This window comes from Anser cygnoides, chromosome 30 (genome assembly GCF_040182565.1).
Source record: "Anser cygnoides isolate HZ-2024a breed goose chromosome 30, Taihu_goose_T2T_genome, whole genome shotgun sequence".
In the NCBI taxonomy this organism is placed as follows: domain Eukaryota; kingdom Metazoa; phylum Chordata; class Aves; order Anseriformes; family Anatidae; genus Anser; species Anser cygnoides.
The window spans coordinates 2584720-2594630 of record NC_089902.1 but is presented as its reverse complement, the minus strand read 5'-3'; the positions used below and the strand labels follow the sequence as shown (position 1 = coordinate 2594630).

The 9911-nt window shown below is 51.3% G+C and overlaps 1 pseudogene; it reads right to left on the bottom strand.

The window, feature by feature from the left end:
* Positions 1–1168: 1168 nt before the first annotated feature.
* Positions 1169–2447, bottom strand: LOC136787671 (olfactory receptor 14J1-like; annotated as a pseudogene).
* Between the last annotated feature and the right edge of the window lie 7464 nt (positions 2448–9911).

Genomic DNA, 9911 nt, shown 5'->3' with positions numbered 1-9911 from the left:
GGACCTTTTTCAGTTTCAGACTCTTTTTCAGAGAGGCTTTGCCCTCTCCCTGCGCACCACGGGGCAGAGCCTGGCCCTGGACGCTGCGTGAGCGCCGTGCAGGTTGTGGCAGGCTGCGGTGAGGGGACGAATGTCCTGGGCCCCCTTCCTGCTCTGCCCAGGCCAGCAAGGGCCCCGAGCAGCCTCGTGTCCCCTGCCCCTGCAGCTCTGGGCTCCCTTCCCCAGCCCTGGCTCTGCAGCACCAAGCCCTGCTGGGAGCCCTCCCCTGCATGCTGCCACCGCTCCCTGACGCTGCTGGTGCCCTCTGCCGGGCACTGCCCAGCCCAGCCCAGCCCCTGCCCACCTCTCCACACCTCCCAGTCCTTGCCTGGTCACCCAGTCTAGGTCCTTTCCTACTGTTCCCTGAAGGCCTCTGAGACCTTTGTGCTGTGGCCTCGCTGTGTGTCCTGGCATTGCAGAGCTCCCATCAGCCCGTGCATCCTTTGGCTTGGCTTTACGGTGAAGACCCACTCGCTGCCCACCCAACACAAGGCACACGGCATCCCAGGAGAACCCTTAGGATATCCTGGTGGCTCCCGATACCTCCCTGATGCCACCAGCCCTGTCACGTTTCAATCCCAGGAAGCTGCTTCTTGACCAGTCAGGGCCTCCAGGGGCACTGGGAATCCGCCAGTGACGACTCAGTCCAGCCCTGACTCCCTCACCCAGCACCCCGTACCCTCCTGCCCCTGTGTCCAGGTGGCACCCAAGCACAAGAGTGAGACCTTGAGTCTGACACTTCCTGAGCGTCTTCTGCACTCCAGTTTGGGAAGAGGAGCCCTGAGCACTGAGCAACTTCATTTTATTAACAAGATGCAACAATGGAGGCCAGATGTCATTTAGGAATAAACATGTTTACAGAGAAAATCTCGGTCCAACAGAGGGTTGGTCATCTGGAAAAGAGGAATGAAAGCAAATATTTAACTGCAAACAAAATTACAAACAATACTATAAAAATTATATAAAAACAACACTATATAACATATTAAATATAAAAACAATACTATACAAATTACAAACATTACTATACATAAAGCTCAAAAATTGCCTGAAATGAACTTGAATAAAACTAGAAAAATGAGATAGCCAATTAAGCTATCTAAATAAAATAAATACATATATAAAAAAGCTAAGTAAATATTACCACCAGAAACTCTTTCTTCAGTGTGGCTTTCATGTCCTGGTTCCTCATGCTGTAGATGATGAGGTTCACTGTTGGAGGCACCACTGAGTACAGAACTGCCACCAACAGGTCCAGGGATGGGGAGGAGTTGGAGGTGGGTTTCAGGTAGGCTAACATGGCAGTGCTGAGAAAGAGGGAGACCACGGCCAGGTGAGGGAGGCACGTGGAAAAGGCTTTGTGCCGGCCCTGCTCAGAGGGCATCCTCAGCACTGCTCTGAGGATCTGCACATAGGACAACACAATGAAAACAAAGCAACCAAAGACTAAAGAAACACTAAACACAAGTGCCCCAACTTCCCTGAGGAAGGTGTCTGAGCAGGAGAGCTTGAGGATGTGGGGGATTTCACAGAAGAACTGGTCCACAGCATTGCCTTGGCAGAGGGGCAGGGAAAATGTAGTGGCCGTGTGCAGGACAGCATTGAGAAAGCCACTGCCCCAGGCAGCTGCTGCCATCTGGGCACAAGCTCTGCTGCCCACAAGGCTCCCATAGTGCAGGGGCTTGCAGATGGCAGCGTAGCGGTCGTAGGACATGACAGTGAGAATGGAATATTCTGCTGATATAAAGAACAGGAAAAAAAAAAGACCTGTGCAGCGCAGCCTTTATAGGAGATGGCCCTGGTGTCCCAGAGGGCATTGGCCATGGCTTTGGGGAGTGTGGTGGAGATGCAGCCCAGGTCGAGGAGGGCGAGGTTGAGGAGGAAGAAGTACATGGGGGTGTGGAGGCGGTGGTCGCAGGCTACGGCGGTGAGGATGAGGCCGTTGCCCAGGAGGGCAGCCAGGTAGATGCCCAGGAAGAGCCCGAAGTGCAGGAGCTGCAGCTCGCGCGTGTCTGCGAATGCCAGCAGGAGGAACTCAGTGATGGAGCTGCTGTTGGACATCTGCTGTTTAGAGGCATCAGGTTCTGCTCAAAGAATAGAAAGACATTAATAATGTACAACCCACTTAGCAGAGGAAAACTCCTAACGTTTCTCATTTAAACCTCCCCAAATGATTCTCCACATCCAGGCAGGCATATGGCAGGTCCCTTTCCTGAGTTCTACTTGGTCCTGCCTTAGGGTGTCCATGGGAGCAGGAGACTTTGCTGTGGGCAGTGGAAGAGTCAGTCCAGTCCTACAGCCAGACATAAAGAGGAATTTGGTGTCATCTCAGATTTACTTTTCTGCTAGTATCAAAGACTTTTGCCCCAGTTTGGCTCACATTCAGACCAACTGCTCAGGAGTGCTGTTGGGATTTTTATTTTTATTTCGTATGTTTTATCCTAGCTGCCCCAAGACACCTGAAGCCTGCTTTTAAGTCAGAAGTCCAGGCATCTCTCCTGCACTCCAAGTAAGACCCTGTGAATCCTCAGAGACAAAAGGACTGTACCCTTACAGCCCAGAGTCCTTTAAGAGAGAGTGTTAGGGCCCTAAGTCCATCAGTTCTGCTATCAGCTGCCCTCTGCTGCCATTTCTTTGATCTACAAGACAGTTGCACTCAGAAGTGCACCTGAAAAAAACCTGGATGCTGCTGAGAGCAGAGGAATCCAGGCTCCAAGTGCCCATCTCCAGACCCCTCACCCTGTCCCCGTACTCCCCTTCCCCAAAGCACCCCGAGGGCTCACTCCATGGGCAGGTGAAACCCCCATCCCCAGGCAGCCTGGGAACAAGAGCAGCAGCAGCACGGCCAGGTGGAGAAGCCAGGAGGAATGGCAGCGTGCTGCTGCCAGGGGAGGCAAGGCCAGGGAGGGACAGACGGACACTCAGCACACCCTCCTGTGCTGCAGCTCTGCCTGCAGAGGAGGCAGCTCCTGCTGGGGACAGCGGGGGCTTGAGGGCAGAGGCTGTGCTGGTGGCAGAGGAGAGCAGGGGGTGTCCCAGGGAAGGCGCCTGCCCTGCAGGGGATGGCAGGGGGATGCCTGAGCCCTCCCTCGCACAGCATTTCTGGCAGCAGCTCCCTCTCACCGCCTGCCCATGTCCCTGCTGCCTGCCCGTGTCCCTGCTGGGAGATGGTTCTGTGTCCCCACGTCTCCTCCCTGTCCATGCTCACAGACCCCATCCCAGAGTCTGTGTGCTCAGATTCACTCAGATTCCCCTCCACTGCAAGAATCTGAATGTAGAGAATCCAAAAATCTCAGATTAACCAGTCCTCAGTCTTCCCTTTCAAATGCTCCCTTATAAATGCCATTCACTAAAGCATCTTCTACTCCTCGCTGGAGAAAGAGAGAGACCCATCCCGACAGATGCTATCAGCCATCGGATGTGCCAGCTGTAGAAGACCCCTCTGGCAACCCCACCTGCATGGCCCTGCTGCCAGAGCCTCACGGTGCCAAGAGCCTGCAGATCTGTCCTGCCACACGCTGCCCTCTGTTGCTGCGCTCCTCACTGCCTCCAAGCCCTCTCTCCTTCTCTCCTCTCCCCGTGCCAGCTGCGGTCAGAGCCCCCAGCCCTGCTGCGCTGTGCACAGGAGCTGCTCCTGGGCACAGCTGTCTCTCTGCACCAGGGTCCTCTTGCCAGGATCTCCCCTTGGGCCCAGGAGCCCGGCCCAGCTCAGCAGCACAGCACCCGACCATGGCATCGCTTGCTCTGTGCCATTGGGCTCCCTCGAGGTGTCCCCAAGGCCTCAGGGCTGACAGCTCCCGAAGGCAGCAGGGTCTCTGCTGGGCTGTGGTGCTTCTAATAGGCTGAAGTCATCCCCGACTGCTCCTCTCTGAACAGAGGCGAGACTGATTTTAGAAATGCGATTTGTGCCGTTAGAGTGTGGTTGTCAAACATAGTGTTGTGGTTTAAGTTGGAAGACAGCTCAGCACCACACAGCTGTTAGCTCACCCTCCGCTCCCAAAAGCTCCTGCGTTGAAATAAAGACAGTTTAAAAGGACATAAAATGAAGAGACAATAATAACAGGAAAAACAACAACAAGAAGAACAATTATTATTATTATCACATGTATAAATCAAGTGATGCACCATGCAATTGTTCATCACCCACTGACCGATGCCCAGCCCGTCCCCAGGCAGCAGTCCCCCTGAACCTAGCCAGCCTGCATCAGGATATCCTGTGCAGGTCCCTTGACCTTACTTTGGTTTAGGGCAATGCAAGCTTTCAGAAGGATTTAGAACATTTTCTTCCCTTTCTCAAACACTTCTTCTTCTAGGTTGCTGTATGTGATGATGTCATCAATGTATTGGAGGTGTTCAGGAGCTTCCCCCTCTTCCAGGCGGGTCTGGATCAGCCCATGGCAAATGGTAGGGCTGTGTTTCCAGCCCTGGGGCAGTTGATTCGAGGTGGAAGGTGTACTGGGTCTGGCTGGGATGTTACCTTTCCCTGCAGCAGCCCATACAGTGCTGTGCTCTGCACTTGCAGCTAGAACAGCACTGGTATCACCCCAGTGATGTGTCTGCTGCTGAGCAGTGCTGGCACAGAATCAGGACTCCCTCTAACCCCCCCAGAGCCAGCAGGCTGGGGGTGGGCAAACGGCGAGGAGGGGACATCACCAGGGCAGCTGACCTAAACCAACCAAAGGGATATTCCATACCATGTGATGTCACACTCAGCAATAAAAGGTGGAAAAAGGAAGAAGAGGGGAGGGGTGAGCACTCGTTGCAAAAATGTCTGTCCTCGCAAACAACAGCTACGTGCATTGAGGTCCTGTTTCAAGGACGTGGTCAAGCATCGCTCGTTTGTGGGAAGTTGAGAGTAGTTTCTTTACTCTGCACTTCCACACAGCCTTTGCTTGTCATTTTTTCCCCCTTTCCCTGTTTTTTTGTTTCCCCTTTAATTAAATTGTTTAATTAGTAATAATTTTTCCTTCATAATTTTTTCCCTTTAATTAAATTATCCTTATCTCAACCCCTGAGTTGTTCTTTCCTTTACTTCTTCCCCTCCTCTTCTGAGGAGGGGAAGTAAGAGAGCAGTTGTGGTGGTGTTTAGCTGCCTAGCAAGGTAAAGCCACCACAGTCCTTTTTGGCACCCAACATGGGGCTCAAAGGCTTGAGCTAACAATAGAATTGGGGCCCCAGGGAGCTGGGGCTGATGTACCAGGTGCTTGGAGGAAATTGGAGCAACAAGTTTCTCAGAGAGCCCCTTTTTCCCCATTTTTTTCTCTTCCAACTCATGTACCCATGCCTCTAGTGTCCTGGTAGTTTTTCCATCCCTTTTTCTGAAGTCCTCTCCGTAGTCACGTAGGTAAAACCACAGGGTGGCACGGTCTGTGTACCCACTCTGTCATCTTCCTAGCACAGAAGGACGTTTAACCCCGAGAGCTGAGACACTGGTTTGTACAGGTGGGGAGGAAGATCAGTTCTGTTTAAGTTGGTGGACCTCTTCCAAAAGTTTCTCCACAGCCGAGACACAGGCCTGTAGGGAAGAGGACAGGCTTCCTTCCCACTGCTTTTGACTTGCCTATAGTGAGAACATTATTTTCTGTAGGAACAGAACATTCTCACAATTTCCACTTAGTGAAAGTAACACTAATGCCACTAGTATCTATCCAAATCTGTTTCTACTTACCACAAGACATCATCTGAGTTCACATTAAGGCACCTTTTTCACACAGTCTGTTGTTCCATCTTAACAAATACTTAAGAACATTCTTCAAAGTCAGGCTTACCTGTAAGCACTTGAGCTTCTGAGTTTGATCAGTTTTTTATTATTATTATTTTACTTTATTTTTAAGGGCTGGAAAGGGAGCTCAGAACCCACATAAGTAATTTCACTGAAAACAGACAAGGTGAAGGAAGTACTCAAACTCCTCAACATTAAACAACTGTAGAACCCAGGAACACTTACCTGCCAGCTTCTGAGCTTGAGTCACTTCCCAACTACTTCACAGTGAAGTCGTACCACCAGGGTTTTACTGCACTGAGAAGGCACCACCAACATAGCTCCTAGAGTCACTAAAACTATTTCACAGAGATGGTAGAAAACATGAAGGAAAAAGCAGCCTGTGGGGAACACTGAGTCCATTGCACCACAACAGAAACACACCCTAAATAACACAAGCCTCCAACTCCCCTGGGGAGGCAATTCCCCACCACTCCTCATGCTTCCTATAGAGCAAAGGTCAAATGATCCACACCTGGCAGATTTCACTTAACAAGAGTGGAGCCAAGAGACCTTGTGGAATAGGCTCATCTACCTGGCTTCAGTCTTTGAAGGTCAATCGCTCCTTATCACTAATAGAAATAGCCTGAGAAGGGGCTTAGTGGTTAGAGTTGACCTAATGAATTAACTACAAATGGTGCACAAGGGTCACATTTCTCTTAGTCATTCTGTTAGGAAAATTAGTACAGAGCCTGTTAAAATCAATCAATCAATCAATCAATTTATAAATAAATAGAAGAAATAAAAGGAAAAAGAAAATGACCTTAAAGGCAAAATTGTTATCACAGATTTCCTTCTGTCTAGTCACGGCAGATAAAGAATATAGCAATCAGAATTACTTTTCTTGACATTAATGTTATTTAAATTTGCTTTTCTGAGATCTCTTCTTTCTGTAGGGCTTTTCAAAATCTAGCCCCATGACCTCTGACTACAGTATTTACTTTGACTGTGTATAAACTCTCACGTATAAATGCCAGGATCCGGATCCTCACTCACTATTCAGGTCAAGGGCTGGGCTGAAGGTTTGGGCTTTAATTTGGTTACATGCCTACATTGCTGTTTCCTGGCAGGTCATGGGAAGGAGATTGGCTGGCTTGGGGGAGCTTATGTACATGTGGCTTTTAGGCTGCAGCCAAAGTGTTCCTCTAGATCTGGAAGTCTGAAGAGGGTTGCAGTCTCCAAGCTCAGATACAACCACAGTTTAGTCTGGCGCAACTGATTTTTGTGTCCCTTGCCCTAGCTGTTCCTTCACCTCCTCTTCAGAGACAAGGACACGCGTCTCTTTCGTGCTCCTTCATTAGGAAACAAACCAGGAGAGATTAAAGCCTCTTTCTTCAAGTCAGTAAGATACTGGGCTCCAAAGATGGTGAAGGGCCTAGAGGGGAAGACGTATGAGGAGCGGCTGAGGTCACTTGGCCTGGTCAGCCTGGAGAAGAGGAGGCTGAGGGGAGACCTCATCGCAGTCTACAGCTTCCTCACGGTGGGGAGTGGAGGGGCAGGCGCCGATCTATTCTCTTTAGTCACCAGTGATAGGACCCACGGGAATGGTGTCAAGCTGAGGCAGGGGAGGTTTAGGCTGGACATCAGGCAGAGGTTCTTCACTGAGAGGATGGTCGCCCACTGGATCAGGCTCCCCAGGGAACTAGTTGCTGCACCAAGCCTCTCAGAGTTTAAGAAGCATTTCGACTGTGCACTTAGTCCCATGGTCTGAATTTTGGGGTAGACCTTTGTGGTGCCAGGAGCTGGACTTGATGATCCTTATGCATCCCTTCCAACTCAGGATATTCTATGATTCTGTGATTATTTTTTTTGTGACTTATTCCCATTTTAACAGCACAGATGCAGCTAACTGCTTCTGGAAGACAACTGAAATAGCTTCTTCAGTGCGTGCTTGAGCTCCTGGTTCCTTATGCTGTAGATGAGGGGGTTCACTGCTGGAGGAACCACTGAGTACAGAACTGACACCACCAGGTCCAGGTGTGCGGAGTAGAGGGAGGGGGGCTTCAGGTGGGCAAAAGTGGCAGTGCTGATAGACAGGGAGACCAAGGCCAGGTGAGAGAGGCACGTGGAAAAGGCTTTGTGCCGGCCCTGCTCAGAGGGCATCCTCAGCACTGCCCTGAAGATCTGAATATAGGACAGCACAATGAAAACGAAGCAAACAACACCTAAACAAAAGCTAAATGCAATGAACCCAACCTCCCTGAAGTAGTCTGAGTCTGAGCAGGAGAGCTTGAGAATCTGGGGGACTTCACAGAAGAACTGGTCCAAGGCATTACCATGGCACAGAGGTAGTGAAAATATAGTAGCAGTGTGCAGCACAGCGTGCAGAAAGCCACTGCCCCAGGCAGCTGCTGCCATCTGGGCACAAGCTCTGCTGCCCACAAGGCTCCCGTACTGCAGGGGCTTGCAGATGGCCATGTAGCGGTCGTAGGCCATGACCGTGAGAACATAAAATTCTGCTCCAATAAAGAAGACAAACAGAAAGACCTGTGCAGCACAGCCTTGATAGGAGATGGCCCTGGTGTCCCAGAGGGCATTGGCCATGGCTTTGGGCAGGGTGGTGGAGATGCAGCCCAGGTCGAGGAGGGCGAGGTTGAGGAGGAAGAAGTACATGGGGGTGTGGAGGCGGTGGTCGCAGGCTACGGCGGTGAGGATGAGGCCGTTGCCCAGGAGGGCAGCCAGGTAGATGCCCAGGAAGAGCCCGAAGTGCAGGAGCTGCAGCTCCCGCGTGTCTGCGAATGCCAGCAGGAGGAACTCAGTGATGGAGCTGCTGTTGGACATCTGCTAATTCTGGTCATGAGGTCCTGTGCAAGGAGGACAAAGGCAGTGATAATGTACCACAGGCATATCAGAGGAAAACTCTTTCCATTTTCTCACTTAAAATCACCCATTTAAAAATTGCCCATTTCCAGGCAGATACTTTGAAGGTCTCTTTCATTGATTCTGCCTGAGAGTGTCTCTGGGAGCAGGGGACTCATCTGTGGGCAATGGAGGAATCAGTCCTGCACTACAGCCAGAGGTAGTAGCATGGTAGTAACATGGTAGGAATATGGGTTGTCTCAGATTCACTTTACTGCTGATATCAAAGAGATTTCTCCAGTTTTGCTCCCAGTTCACCCAACTGCAGAGCAGGGTGTGGAGATTTAGTTATTTAATTATTTGTTTTCTATTTTTGGTTTTAGCTGCCCCACCACACCTGAGGAGTGTTTCTAAGGCATAAATCCTTGGCGTTCTGCTGCATTCCAAGTAAAACCTTGTGGATCCTCAGAGGCAAAGAGACTGTCCCTTTAGTGCAGAGCGTCCCACAGAGACGACAGCCAGTCTGTCCATCAGTGCTGGTCTCAGCTGTGCTGACATCTCTTTGAGCTATAGGACAATTGCACTAAGGAGGTTCTCCTGAGAAGAACCTGGGTACTGCTGAGAGCAGAAGAAGCCAGGCTCCAAGTGCCCATCTCCAGACCCCTCACCCTATCCCCGTACTCCCCTTCCCCCAGGCACCCCGAGGGCTCACCCCATGGGCAGGTGAAACCCCCATCCCCAGGCAGCCTGGGAACAAGAGCAGCAGCAGCACGGCCAGGTGGAGAAGCCAGGAGGAATGGCAGCGTGCTGCTGCCAGGGGAGGCAAGGCCAGGGAGGGACAGACGGACACTCAGCACACCCTCCTGTGCTGCAGCTCTGCCTGCAGAGGAGGCAGCTCCTGCTGGGGACAGCGGGGGCTTGAGGGCAGAGGCTGTGCTGGTGGCAGAGGAGAGCAGGGGGTGTCCCAGGGAAGGCGCCTGCCCTGCAGGGGCTGGCAGGGAGGTGCCTGAGCCCTCCCTCGCACAGCATTTGTAGCAGCAACTCCCTCTCACTGCCTGCCCATGTCCCTGCTGCCTGCCCATGTCCCTGCTGGGAGCCGCTTATGTGTCCCCACGTCTCCTAGCTGTCCATGCTCACAGACCCATCCCACAAGATGTGTACTCGGATTCACTCAGATTCCCTTCCACTGCAGGAATCTGAAAGCACAGAGTCCAAAAAATCTGTTCTCTTCAGATAAACCAAGCCTCTGTCTTCCCTTCGAAATTTCCTCTTATAAATTCCATTCTCTACAGCTTCTTCTACACTTTGCTGG